Source organism: Dromaius novaehollandiae, chromosome 8, assembly GCF_036370855.1.
Source record: "Dromaius novaehollandiae isolate bDroNov1 chromosome 8, bDroNov1.hap1, whole genome shotgun sequence".
Taxonomy (NCBI): Eukaryota; Metazoa; Chordata; class Aves; order Casuariiformes; family Dromaiidae; genus Dromaius; species Dromaius novaehollandiae.
Window position 1 is genome coordinate 41283593 of NC_088105.1, and position 14031 is coordinate 41297623.

Sequence of the window (14031 nt, forward strand, 5' to 3'; positions counted from 1 at the left end):
CCTCTGCCGGGCTCCCATTCGGCGGGCGCTTGGCCCTTTTGCTGGCTCCGCGGGGGACAGCGCTTCTGATGCAGGGGACAGCACTTCTGATGGAGGGGACAGCCCTTCTGACGGAAACATGGTTCTGATCCACCTGAAGACTGGCAGGTTTCATAATACTCAGTTTATAATGTTTCTCAATCTGCTGGTGGATACTGATTGAAGTGCCAGTGCTGTAGAACTGGGCTGCACATGGATACTATAACTAAAATTTCAATTAAATAAAAATATCTCTAGAAAGAAGTAATCTTGTTTAGTTTAACAGTGGCAATCAAACCTCTAATTAAAATTAGGCATTCTCAATTGCTTTCTAAATGGATCTGATGACTCTGTTAATCTGAAGTGATGAGGCAACTCTGTCTTTGTAAGCATATTAAATATTATAAGCTGTACTGTGAACATGACGAAAAGGGGAGTTGCCAGTTGCAGCTCAGAAAAACCCGCACGGGTGGTTTAACGTGCAGACGCTGTGCCGCATGGCACTGCCGGGGAGAGGCCGAGCGCCGGCGCCAGCCCTTCGGCAGCCCCGAGCCGGGCCGGCCTCCGCTCCGCGCCCGCAGCCTGCGCTGCCGGTGACGTGTCCCAAGGAGGTCTGCAGTGCTTGTGGGGAGGGCAGCTGCGTTTGTGCAAAACCAGACAACAGGCACCTAGGAAAACATGATGAGAAAAAGCATTATATTGAATTAAGTGCCTTTTGATATAGTATTAGACTTTGGAAGTAAGAAAAAAGAGCCGCTGTATTTTGATCCGTCTTCCTACAGCTACTGGTTGCCTTCAGACCCAGCCTCAGCCAGCTACTAATTTGTCATTTGGGATTTAATTATCTGTCCCAGCATTTTGGTGCCTCAAATATTTATTTGAGCATGAAGAATGCAATCAAAGTCTGTAGGTAGAAAAGCCCTCCAGATACTCACGGGGCCCTGCGTCACGGTGATAGTTTTAGTTTTGCCTTTATTTGCTGAAGAACTTGTTTCAGTTCTCCACATAAAAGCAATCAAGGATTTATAACAAGTTTCTTCCCTTGAAAAGCAGGCTTCAAGTCCTGACAAAACGTGCAGGAGGACAGAGCATTTATGATTTGGGGTTTGTCTCTTCCGACAGGTGCCCGCCTGCCTGCGTGGGTACGCTGAGCTCTCCCAAAGCCTCCGCAGAAATCCTGGCTGCGCTTCGCAGTCGCACAGGTGAGCGGCCGTGGGTTGGGGGCAGCCCTGCGGGAGGAGGCCGGCGTGCCCGGGGGCCGGGGCCGGGGCCGGGGGGAGGCGGCAGGCAAGGCCGAGGATGCCGCATCGCCCCGTGGAGCCTGTGCTGCATTTCAAACCTTGGTGGGGCGCTTGTACCTGCTCTGCGCCACAGATTTCCCCAAATAGAAGAGAGAATGCAAAGAGCCCCCACAGGGAAGAAGAGCTTAAGAACTCAAAAAAAATTTTTTTCACACATAATTACTCTGTGCTAAAGCAGATCCGTGCTGAATTTGTCCCAGAAAGCTGAATCCCTGAGGGAGAGGTGCTTCATACCTCAGGCTGGCAGCTCCCGCCTGCTCTCCCTGCGCGTGGCACCCACCCTCTGAGCGCTGTCTGCTGCGGCTGCTGCTTGATACAGAGCTTTTGTAAGCTGAACTGTGGGCCAAAGATGAGACCCTTTATTGCCTGAAAGGGTGTTGAATTTAGAAGCACCTTACTCCTTTTGCAGAGAATATGGTTCGTTGTGAGGCTTCTGTTAAGTTTTCAGGAGCAGAAATTCCAGCTCGCATAAAAGTCCGTTTTCCTCAGACTGTTTCTTAATGCCTCAGTGGGGCAACCTTTCCTAAAGCACTATTGTGTGGGTACAATTATATGCAGTAATTATAATGGAGCTATTAGCTAGTATTGTAATAGCACCTATGGTTCCCAGCGAAGATTGACACCTCTTTGCATTAGCCACGCTACAAAGAGAGAGAAATGCTTCTGCTGCAGGTAGTTTATAGTCTGAGTGGGAAAGACAGGCTAAAGTGTATAGGAAGGAAAATAGCAATGCTGCTTTCAAGCAGTAGGACTTACAATGGGCTGACACATGTCAAAAAATTGGTAAAAAGTGGCCTTTTACCATCTTTGTAGCAATCTGATTTTTCTATGGAAAAAATGTTGACATTTCCTGGAAAGGAGGGGAAGAAACTCTTGACTCTCTGATGATATTTTCCACTTCTTGATTCGAAAAATCGTTGGAATTGCAGAACGTCGTGTGTGAGTATGAAGCATTCGAATGCCTTGTTCTCCCTGAACACTCCTCGGAGCGTGCCGACTCCTGCTGTGGGGAAGGATTCTGTAGCCGATATGTAATTCAGACGTGAAGCTTTTGTCTCTCTGTAAGGCTTGGGATGTAGGATGAGATTAGCATGTACTTCTTTTAAAACATCTCATTGTTGATTCAGGAGAATGTGAGTGTGTGACTAGCTTAGTGGAAATCTGATCCGAGTCCAGCTCTGGGAAGCAGTTTGTCAACATTTTTCAAGGGAAAAAAACAGACAGCCTAGACAAATAATGGAGAAAATTGTCATCTTGCTTGGCAATCCTTACCTTATGTTTACCAAGTTGAAGAGCTGGTAAGAAAAGAAGCCAAAGGTGCTGTTTATATTCTTTGACTTAGCGATACATATTATGTGTGTGTGTATGTGTGTATATATACGTATATATTCTTTACTTTTAAATACAGTGTCTTTCCCTTCTTGTTGGCCATCTCTAGCGTGATCTGCAGCGCACGTTGGGTCCTCTCATGGATTTCATGCGTGCCATTTTCTCCTTTGCAGAACTGCTCCGTCTACCTGTAGTCCTGTTCTCTCGGTATGTGGGAGAAGCAGCCTTTAACTTCAGCTCCTTTTCAGGAACTTTCTTCTGTGTGCATTATTTTATATTTATCTGTTGAATTTCATCTCCTGTTTTGTTATTAAAAGTCTGGAAACAAAAGACTACAGGTAAGATGGCTATAAAATGTAGTCTTAGCCTGTACTTAACACGAAGGTGCTTTCCCAGCTGTTTTAGGATGGCGTCCCTAGTATAAAATGCTTTGGAACTGACAATGTAGGGTTTTCACATGTAGCCTATGATGTGTGAATGAATTATTTCTCACTCTCCCCCTCTTTATCCGGTAGGCTTTCTGTTCTTATCCTAAATATAGCATCAAGGCCTCGTCTCACACTTCTGCACTGCGGAAGCTTTGCTCCCCACCTCTGCTGCTGCCTCCCGCAGCCTCATCACTTCTGAAGCTCACAGTGTTCCACAGGAAAAGTATTAATTTTCTGTACAATGGGCTAAGCACATCATCTCCCCAGCATTTTCCGTTTCTGATATAAACCACACGTGACACCTGTATGATATTGTTGTGGAAGATGGCTCTCAGACAATGTACTTTATTCAGCTGCTTTTTGGTATCACATTTGCTCCTGCCTAGTACATTGTCCCTGTAGTAGTTCTTGTGTTGTAGCTAAGTTCTGATGTCTGGTTTTTGCCGTGTTGAAAGGGTGCGGAGAATAAGTCCACAGATTGTTTGAGGGTTACAAAAGATGCTTAATAGTAAGAGGATTATAGTCTCCGCTTTATCAGAAAGACTGAGCGGTGACTTGATTAGAGTATATGTTTCTTGACAAGGAAAAAATACCTGGTACGAAATATCTCTTTATCCTCGCAGAGAGAGGGGTAATAGGAATCAGAGTCTGGAAGCTCCAGACAGACACATTCAAATTAGAAATTTGGAGATTTTTAGCAGCGATGGTGAGTAACCACTGGAAATGTTGGATTTCTCACACCTTCCTGGCTTCTGAGCAGGCATGGGTGCTCTCGTGGAAGACGTGTGTAACCGATCATAAGCTACATGTGGCTCGAGCGCGAGCTACTGGGCTCAGCGCAGGGGTAAGGGCTGCAGGTAAAATGGCCGCAGCACACAGGAGGTCCAAGTAACATCCCAGCGGTCCCGCCTGGCCCTGGCGCAGCTCCTCTCCCGCTTCGCGCCCCCTCGGAGGGAGCCCAGCGCCTGCTTGGTGGCCCATGGCAGCGGCAGGTCTGCATCCCCGGGCCTTGCGCTGGCAGGCCTTCTCATCGGCGATGGCAGCTGCAGCCCCATCGGGGAACACTTTCCGCACATTATCGAGTTTCATAGAGATATTCAGTCCTTTTGAATTTGCGTTAGGACTTTTTTCCCTCGCAGCTGCGCCATTGTGCTGTGTAGCTATTCTCATCACAGAGCCCTTTCTATTATCGTTATTTGGCACTGCAGCAATCACAGTCAATGGCAACTGTGAATACTCAATACAACTGGAAAGCAGGTCCGAGGTGTTTCAGATGGTGGAGTCCTTGAAAATACAGGCCAGAATCTTTTAATCCTAATGGAGAGTATTTTGATTGTAGCTTTAGACCAAAGTGAAGTGTCACCTGTATTTTAGATTTCTTCCTGTCATACAGAGGCTTTCATTTCCCCTCCAGGCTTTTAAAAATAAAAAAATGTGGGCTTCTGTCTTGCTGGCAATAATTACCCATACCTGGTCTTTTTTCTACAAAAGGTTTGTGCAGGAAATACTGTTTTCTCTTACAGTAGATAAAGTTTATGTATGCAAAGCTCATTTTGCATGTACAGTCTATATCCAGGTCAAATTTGAATGTGCAAATTCTGTCCTTTATGTTTACTTTTAATCCTTCAAGAATTTAGGATCTAGTTGTGACCCCTTAGAAAATGTAGCTCTTAGAATAACATAAATTGCTGCATTTTCTTACTTTGACATGTTCTTAATGTTCAGCATATCCTGTTTTATGAGAAATGTATATAATCTCTCTGTACTTCACCTCTAAGGGAAGTAAAACCCAAACCAGCTCTATCAGTACTGTAAGAATGAAGACTTCGAATGATGACTTTTCCAGGACATCGTGGTTAGACTGGCTGCACAGTTCAGGCTGAATTTCCATCTCTGTTTATCATAGTAAAAAGCAACATGAACAAATGAGAGGTGTTTGCTGATATGCGTAGTTATGTTTCAAAGGAGAAGATGTTAGGCAGTATCTTCAAACCTTCTAGCTGACCTGTTTTGTAATTTCATCACATCACAAATTTATAAGCAGATATGATTTTATTTTCAGAAACTCCAAGTAAAGAGAATCTGACAGCCTCACGGGAAATATTTTACCAAATCCATGTAGTTCTGAAATATTCATGCTAAATGAATATTGAAGACAAGCTCACCATTGTACCAAAAGTAGAGCTTGGAATCTGAACTGACATTTAACTTTTATTACGGACTTTAACAGCAAATTTGAGAAGTTTCTGCTTCCTTACGTGGATGGACCCTTCTGAGTTTTGCCTCTGATCTGTCAGGCTCGGGGCTTGCAAAGCCTTGGATTACTAAACTGCCACCTCTCGTGGTTCTAGTGTGATAGACAATCTTTTTGTCACAACAGATTAAAGTCTCCTTTGGCTCTTGCCTTTGCCAACCTCCTTGTAATATTTTGCAGTTTCTCAGATGGCCCCGGCCCGTGGAGTTGCCTGTCGGAGAAGCGATGCCCTCACCTACTGCATGCTCGTAAAGGCCTCAAAATGTGCTGTCATCTCTGCTGATCGCCGAGCTCGTACCAGCCCACCTTCAGCTTCCCCCTCTGCCTCCTCTGTGTACCCTTCCACGCTGAGCTGTGCTCTCTGTCACACGACTGACTCCTTTACTTGGCGAGAGGCTCAATGTGACACCTGCAATCTTTCATTGCTTTGCTGAGGATCATCACAGATTTTCGGAGTCCGCAGGAGACCTTCCTCACTTTGCTTCTACTTGCATAATTGTCAGAAAATTCCCCACTTTTGCACCTACCAAGAATAGCTTATGAATATGATTGTATCTCCCATAAAATCCACTTTGTAAAACATTTACTCACTCTACTGTACTCTTGATTTCGGCATAGGCAGGAAAAAGCCAATGAAAGTGTTTCTCTCATAGGTCTAAAATAGCTTTTTGGTACGGGAAGCATTTCTATTTATATCCTATGGCTCTGGTGCTGTTTTCTTTGCTCCTTCACCCTCGCCTTGTTTTTCCTTTGTTTAAGCGCTGCTGCCACAGCCCATTTATCTGGTTCTCCACGCTGCAGATTTCGGCTGAAATAAGCTTACCCACTGCTCAGCTGCACTTGGCCTTTGACTCAAATGCTGAACGCCTGAAATATAAAGAACTTCTGCGATAGGGAGCTCGGTAAGTAATTTGCTGGGTCCCTGTCCCCTCTGCCTGTCTCTGCTCCTGGTGCTTGCTGTGAGGTGGGACCTGGTGGCCAGAGCGGGGAACGGCGCTTGGGGCACACAGGAGTGGAGGCTGATGGCAGACGCTTTGCCCAGCGATGCCACCGCGTTAGAGCAGCTCGCTTGCACGCAGGTTGGGCTTGCTTGCAGTATTTGCAATATTGAACAAGCCGTGGCTCCGGACCCGATGTCCCAGAAGCGCGCTTTCCTCTCCTTGCAGGCTGGCAGGAGCTGATGATACAAAGTGTACTGCAGTATTAGGCCCTACAAGCTCGGTAGGACTTTTTGGCCATAGTGTGAACCCAAAGGATGTCGCTCACTTTTTTCCTTCGCAGAGAGAGGCACTTAGCTGTCTGCCCCCAGCTGGCATTCTGCCTGTCGCTCCTTTTATGCCCTCTAAATAGCATTACGTGTGCGTAAACGTTTGCTTTTCTTGTGGGAAAGCCTTCCCTCTCTTGCCATCAGCCAAACTGAAGGGAACGTGACTGCCTGCTAAACTACAGTTATGCTCAGATTTCTTAATAAAATAGAGCTTTATATAGTGACAAGACAACTGGGCCACTAATACAAATATTGCATTAACACAATAATATACCCATGTACGAACTATTCCTGGTAAAGAGGAATAGTTCTCACCTAGCTGGGTTTTGGGGTTTTCTAAGTTTCTGAGGAATACTCTGCAACTTTCCTGTGGTGTCTCTATAAAATTCGTTTCAATGATCTGGACATTTGGCATTGGTGAGTCATTGCTTCCGTATTTCTGCATAAGCAAGAGACGAGGAAGAGGTGCTGATAGGCTGTGTTGCGGGTTAGCGTTTCTCGTTTTATCCTGGCACCATACAAGACAATTATAAGATCTGCCATCTCGGAGAATAATTTTTTTAGCTGCGCAGAACAGCTCCTATGGAAGCGCCACATTTCTGCAGAACAGCAGGGATTCCTGGGTAACGCTAATAACATCTGCGGAGATTTTACTAAAGACAGCAAAACAGACTGAAACGGAGGAGGTGCCCTTGGAGACACGCAGGCGGTCAAGAATACGTGTGCCTGCAAAGAAAATGTCTGTGGAAGAACGGTCGTGATTTTTTTTCCAAAGGGAACTTAGATGAATGTATTCAGCTAATATAAAGCAAGATGGAAACGCTAATATAATATGCTAAATAGTGCCTGGAATAAGCAGAATAATCAGCTATTAAGGGCACCCTGGCAGGACTCAAAACTAATTTTCTTTCATATCATCTCTTAATGTGTGCCACCACAAGCAACTAAATATTACAGCATGTTTTGGACCACTTCTGCCAATGTGAGTCTTTTAAGGTTTAGCCCAAGAATTTTCCATAGCTTAAAAAGTTATATATCCTCATTGGGAAATCTAAAATTAAATGCATTTCTTGCTGATAGATCTGAGGCCAAAGCGTGAATTAAATCGTTCGAAAAGCCAGTCCCCAGACCTCGCATGTTCTCTTCTCTCTGCCTCTGCAATAGGTTGCTGCAGGGTAACCTGTGCTGAGAGCTCGGCGTGAATGGGAGATGGCATGGATAAACGGTGTTCCCCAGTCTGTCGGGGAGCAACGCAGGAGACAGCAAGAAAAATCCTTTCGAGCATCTAAGAAATGCAGTCAGAGCACAGAAAGCAAGACCAAGCGATTGTGTGTTCCAGGCCACTCACGTCGGCGGTGCCGCCCGGGTGGTTCCGGGGAGGACGGAGCAGAGCCCTGTCGCCGTTGCCTCCCCGCGTTGCTGGTGGAAGGGCCGGTGCCCGGGGCTGGCTCAGGTGGGCAGCCGTGCCTCACTCCCTGGGGACATGGCAGCTCGTCTTAAACTGGCTGCCTTGTAATTTCATTGCCGGCTTGGTTCAGTGCCAGCTCAACCATATTTAAAAATAAATTTGTCTCCAAGATCTGCCGCTGTCTAGTTCTGATGTTGTCAATCAATATTTTGTAGGCCTTTACCATATTCCCGTTACCTTTCCTTTTTCCAGAATAGAAGCCCAGTCAGGTCAGTGTTTCTGCAGGAATGTTAAGACCAAAATGGCCGTGACTCCGTTAACAAACAGGCTCTTTTAAATGCAACGAAAAGGCCGTTAGATCCTACAGTGAGCGCTGGCCTAGTAATCGAGAGGAGCATTGAAGCAGATCAAATTAAAAAAACATATACTCAACACTGCTTATGAAGAGGTTCTGGTCCTGGAGATGGTGTTAGGGAGCTCTGATTTCTGAGGCTTTGTTTTTACATCTTGTGTTCAACTAACTGCTGAGAAGAAAACCACAGGAAAGCTTTCAGCCTTCCCAAAGACCCTCTGGGCTGCTCTCTGCTGTGCTCACGGGAGCCCCTTCCACCACCCGGCAGCTGGGGCCTGAAACCCGCCGGGACGCATGGTCTCATTCCCCCGTGGGCAGTGACTCTGCCGTGCAAAATCTATCAGTCGGTGCAACGATGCTTGGCCAAGCCGAGGCGTGCGGGATTGTTATACCTGCTAATGCGGTATCGCCTGGTGTAGAAGATACACACCAAAGCCAGCCTTTGTCTACTGATCACCCTTGACAGTCGGATTTGCGCAGATGAGTGACAGATGTTTAGTTATAGTTGCTGAACGGATGTTTAATAGATAAATGGAGGAAACATTTGTGGCAAGGGCATTGAATTGGGCCTTTGTAACGTGGGTGTTATCCTCAGCTGCAACACATTCTCAGTTGGTGGCTCTCAGAAAATAAACCAACCTGCTATTTGCTGTCTGTGAAATGGGAAAACATTTGCCTAAATTGCAGTGGTTTTTGAGGATAAGATGCACCAGAGATTTTTCTTTGTTTAGTACTATGACAACAAAGGCCTTGATGGACCATAAAAGCCACCGTAGCGCACACAGTTATGAAACCCTGACGTCTTTATCTTCAATCCACCGTAATTTGAACATTTTAAAGAGCTCTGTCTGGGAGCAGAGATGGCTGTCGTTTTGTGTTCAGACTTGCTGCCGAAGGGATGGGCACGTGGTGGTGTCTTGTCAGACTGAGCGCGTGCCTGTGGCTTGGGTGTGGGGATCCACCAAGAGCCGGCGAGGACGTGGGTGCACGCGGTGCTGCAGGCAGCCGCATCCCAAGTCGCCTTGGCCATCGCCTTGCCATCGGGGGAATGAGTAAAGATGTCTCGTCTAGGAGCACTCAGCACCCAGCTCTGCGGGAGGAAATGAGTGACGGGTAAGAGAAAGGGAGGGCAGGCCCATAGCTGTGCCCATTTATTTCTGCAGACAACTTGTTTTCAGAGAAGTATCTTCAATAAAGGGCTGAAGCCTAGTCCTGATAGAAACATGTTTAAGTTTGTGTAAAGTGCTGATTTTGACCACAAACTGAACAACAATAGCTTTAAATAAATTTTAAGATCAGCAAGAGATTCGAAGGCATTCATTTTGTCCAGGTCTGATATTGAGTAAGTTGGTGATTGAAGTTTTCCCCCCTCTGTTTCAGGTGCTGATCAAGAAGGTGAGGGGAGAGGACGCGCTCTGTGCGGTGCAGGTGGAGGGACAGGCAGCTCTGCCCAGTGCCCCCAGCACCGCACCTCGTGTTTCGGCATCCCCGGTTCTAGCAGCGGCTCCACGGGCAAAAGGGAGAGAAGAACAGAAAGGGTTTCTTCTTCCAAGAGCTGCACGGATTTCAGGCCAGCATCTTCCCTTTTTCTTTTCTAATGACCCTGAAACCTTTGGAATAGTTATTGGAATGTAGCCCTCATTTGTAATTTCAGAAGCAACTTGCATTAAATAATCTGCCCTGCCTTCATCCCTCACTTGATAGGCTTGCTATGCCCCACTTGACTGTTTGGTTATGCACAATGAACCATCTGGGCCAAAGAAAACATCTCTTACAAAAGAATCTGTGCTTTATACAAATATCCAGATTGTAGATGGGTTGTGATTTTTCTTTGTGTGTGAAGTTGTTATGATATGCAGTGCTCGCTGCATTGTGTTGCTAACAAAGACCGATGCAGCAGGCAATTGTTGTGCTCAGGCTGCAAACAGTTGCAGCTCTGATGGTGTCCTCCATTCACAGCTTTCAACTCTGCAAAGAAGAAACTCCAAGGTACTTGTTGAGATTAAAGGGATGATTAAAAAGTAAGAATAAAAACCAGATTCAGCGGAATCTATTAAAAGGAGATTTATTTGTAATTACAGATGGCACAAAATGAGGTCCCAATCTGCTGTGCTGCAAAGTGGGAGAGTCCAGTTAAGCAGCAGATCTGGGCTCTGGCCTGCAGTAAAAAACACGACTCAGAGTGCAAACCCCAAGGACTTTAGTAAGGGGAAATGGAACATTATAGCAGATGGAGGGGAAAGGAAATAATCCGAACAGCTATACAGTCCCCTGCAGCTCAGCCCTGTGAACCGGCCGCTTGCGTGTCCAGCGCCAGCCTTGTGCCTGGTACTCCTCTGTGTGTGGACTGCTGAGGCTGTGGAGTCTCTCCCTGAGGCCAAGGCACTCGTGTCCAGCCCAGACTTTCACAGAGGACGTAGAATGACTGTCTATTTTTCGGAGAAAAATGGTTTCTTCAGCTACGATTTTCACCATCTATAATTAAATGTAAGTTTATCTGAGCAGAATGTATCTACCTGCTTATTATGTGTTGAAAAATGATACTACAGTTTTAGCAAACAAATATGAAGTTCTATATTTTATTATTTATCATGTCTGTTTAACTTGATCCTGACTGCCTACAACTGTGTTAGGCGCTGTGTGAGCACAAAGGATTTACAACGCCCCCCCCAAAGGATATTACTATCTGAAAACTCAAGGCAAGTCTGGGTTAGGCCCCTTGAATGTTATTCAACTTCCTAGTTAAAATCAAGGATTTGAATTTTAAGAACGAAAATTTAACAAGATTTGGAATAAACTGTGTGACAAGAGCCGATGTCCTGTTAGTGCATCACTGCCAGGTTTACTTGCGAAAGGAAACGAGGGCTAACGAAAAGGGGGAAGGATAGGAGGGTGGAAAAGAGGAGCAAGGTGGTGAAGAGCCAATGTGGGGGCAGCTGTGGTGGAGCCGGAGGGAAGAGCACAGGGGTGGCTGGTTGATGGGAAGCGTCCGAGGAGGGTGAGAGGAGACCATGGGCACGGGTCCCTGCGCGCTGCCCACAGTGTACCATAAGTTTCAGGCTGTCTCATGTTTGTCCTTCTTGTCTTTATACAGGAAGAAGAGCTTTTTAATTCTACTTTTGGCATTTTTTTTGGCATATCCCCTTTTGCGAAGGTGATAATTTTGTAACACATCTACTGTTTTTCTCACAAGTTTTTGAGATAAATGAAGGCAGAATAATTTTTCCTCTAACTGCATTATTGTTGCTTACTAGAGCCCAAGCCCCTGTACTGTCCCACAGCATGGAGAGGGAGTGCTGGAGGCCTTTGCTTGCGATTAACAGGTATATAATTGAATTATGTAAAAGGATGTAATTACGGCACACAAGTCGATACTTATGTCCATAGTGCTCAGATTAAGGACAAATTCTTGTAATCCTCCCTGAGCCCAGACACTTGTTCGAAACCTAAAGGCTGCTGCTGGAGAAAAGGCACAGAAGGCACAGGGGGAAGATGGGCTGTGCTGACCAAAACCAGCAGCAACCTGGAGTGCCCCACTGGAGCCCAGTAGGCCCAGATGGGCTGCAGTACCTGGGGCCTGCCGAGCTCTGGGGACCTGAGGGGGTCTCCACGTCATGTCCATCCCTCGAGTGCCGGGAGGAGCCCCGCGGTGGAGCGATGTTCGAGGAAAGCCTGCAGCCTAGCGCACGCTCCCCGCTGCGGAGGGCGGGGGGAAATTATAGTGGCAGATGCTCTGATTCCAGCTGGTAAGACTCCCCTTGATCTTCTTGAAAAACAACAACGACAACAACAGCCCCCCTCGATGCTGCTTCTGTGTGGGTACGTTGGCCATGCAAAAGCCTGGCCAGGCTTCTCCCTGAGGGCTGAGGTTATGGAAAGCGCTGTGTGTGAGCACCGTGTTTTCAATTGCATTTTGTTTAGCTAGGGAGCTGGACAGCCCACCCGCCTTCTGCAGAGCCTAAGGTAATGGAAAATAAGTTTGTGCAGCTGAAAATCTCACACACTTGTCAGAGCTGGTAGGAGATGAAAGCTGGTTTCTTTTTACAAAAAGTTTGTATTAAGCTTCTTGCTCCCGAGTTGTGGGTCAGGAGTGGTTGTCACTCTGGGAAAGTCTCTGATTTTAGAGACTGACTTGGGTGATGCCGTTCTGTCACTAACAGGCTTCTGTTGATAATGGCTTGAAAGCTGTAATACAGCTGTGTCCAGAGCAGCTAACCCAAGTGGCGGGGGGGACTTGGGCATGCTGCTGTGCAGGAGGGGCTCACACGCCAGATGCCAGGATTGGCAGGATCCGATGTAGGGCTTCGGAGCAGGGACCTGGGTCTGCGCTCAGTCTTCTTATTGTTCTTTGACTTTCCCTACCAGATGTATCCTGCATAATGAGTACGTTGAAATGAGCTTCCAGGTGCTCCATTGCCAAGCTGCAGAGCTCCCACTGGTGCGAGCAGATACACCTGGGTGCAGGTGCGTGTACATCACCTCTGCTCTGGGTCTCAACATGTGAGAGTTTCATCATTTCTAATTCCAATTGTGCTTATTACCTAATCCCCAAAGCCGCCTCTTCCGGTACGAGAAATGTTAGTTGGAAGCAGCATGCGCAGGGGTTTTCCTGCTCACTCACTCAGCCTGACTTTGAGTGATTGATGTCAAGGGAAATTTTTCAATCAACTTAAGCAGGAGCAGGTGAGCTGTGGCTTTAATCACTGTGCCGTGACCTCTCAGTTTTGCCACCTCGGTATCTACAGCAGGAGAGCCAAAAAATGGTTGTTTGTGAAATGCTCTGAGAAACATGGGCCCCAGCCACTGTACAGTGAACCACAAGGATTTGTGCAATAAAATAATTAAGGAGCTACTGGCAAATTGTTTATTCAGATTTACTAAAAGATAGCCTGTGTGGCATTTTTTCTTCAACTTTGTGAACACATAAATTCTATTCAGTCTATTAAGTAATTTTTCATTAAAAGTAATTTATTGAATAGTATTTGGTGAGAATCTTTAGGCATGATGAGACTGCAGCAAAGTGGAACAGATAAATAGTGCTTTTTGCTATGTTCCATTTGCATATAGTGATTTAGATCCTTACACCCTTTTTTGTGCTGCCTTTCCTTCACAATATAGATCATTTTTCTAATTTAGCCCTAGCAAATCAGTCAAGTGTGTAATCTCTAATTATTACAACTGCCAGGAAAATAGAAACCTATGCTGATATCAAAGGGAGAGATGCATAAAGACTCCATCTTTTTGCCTTATTACTTTTGGAAAATCATTAGAGGCAAATTGAGCTCCTGTTCATTTTGGTTGGCTGGCATGGATGTGCTGGTGAGTAGAACTGGGTAAAGCAGCACTCTCATTTTGATGAGACCTGCTGCTCTGCTTCATGATCCTCTTATTTGCAAACATTTTGAGGAGCAAGTGGTTACCTCATGCCATAAATACCTCAAGGAATAAACACTCAAAGGCTGTTTGCACATAAATGCCTTTGAACCCATCTGTCTGCAATCTTCCCATGGGGTGAGAAGCTCATCTCCCTGTGAGGCAGCACCATGGCACAGCCCAGGTGCCTGCAGGCATCGATCTCCCCTGGAGGCTGTAAGGGAGAGCCGATGGCTCAGGCTGCTGCCTGCTCAGCACAGAGCAGGTAAGGGCTGCCACGGGGTTGTTTCAATTTCAAATA

At 46.2% G+C, this 14031-nt stretch overlaps 1 long non-coding RNA gene across 1 annotated transcript; it reads left to right on the plus strand.

Annotated features, from left to right (window-relative positions):
• The first annotated feature begins 583 nt into the window (after positions 1 to 583).
• LOC112982264 (uncharacterized) lies at positions 584 to 13208 on the plus strand. Its single transcript, XR_003258941.2, has 8 exons — positions 584 to 629; positions 1141 to 1220; positions 5511 to 6001; positions 6090 to 6232; positions 9738 to 10844; positions 11452 to 11511; positions 11612 to 11680; positions 12723 to 13208. It is a non-coding gene; the product is annotated as an uncharacterized LOC112982264 (long non-coding RNA).
• The last annotated feature ends 823 nt before the right edge of the window (positions 13209 to 14031 follow it).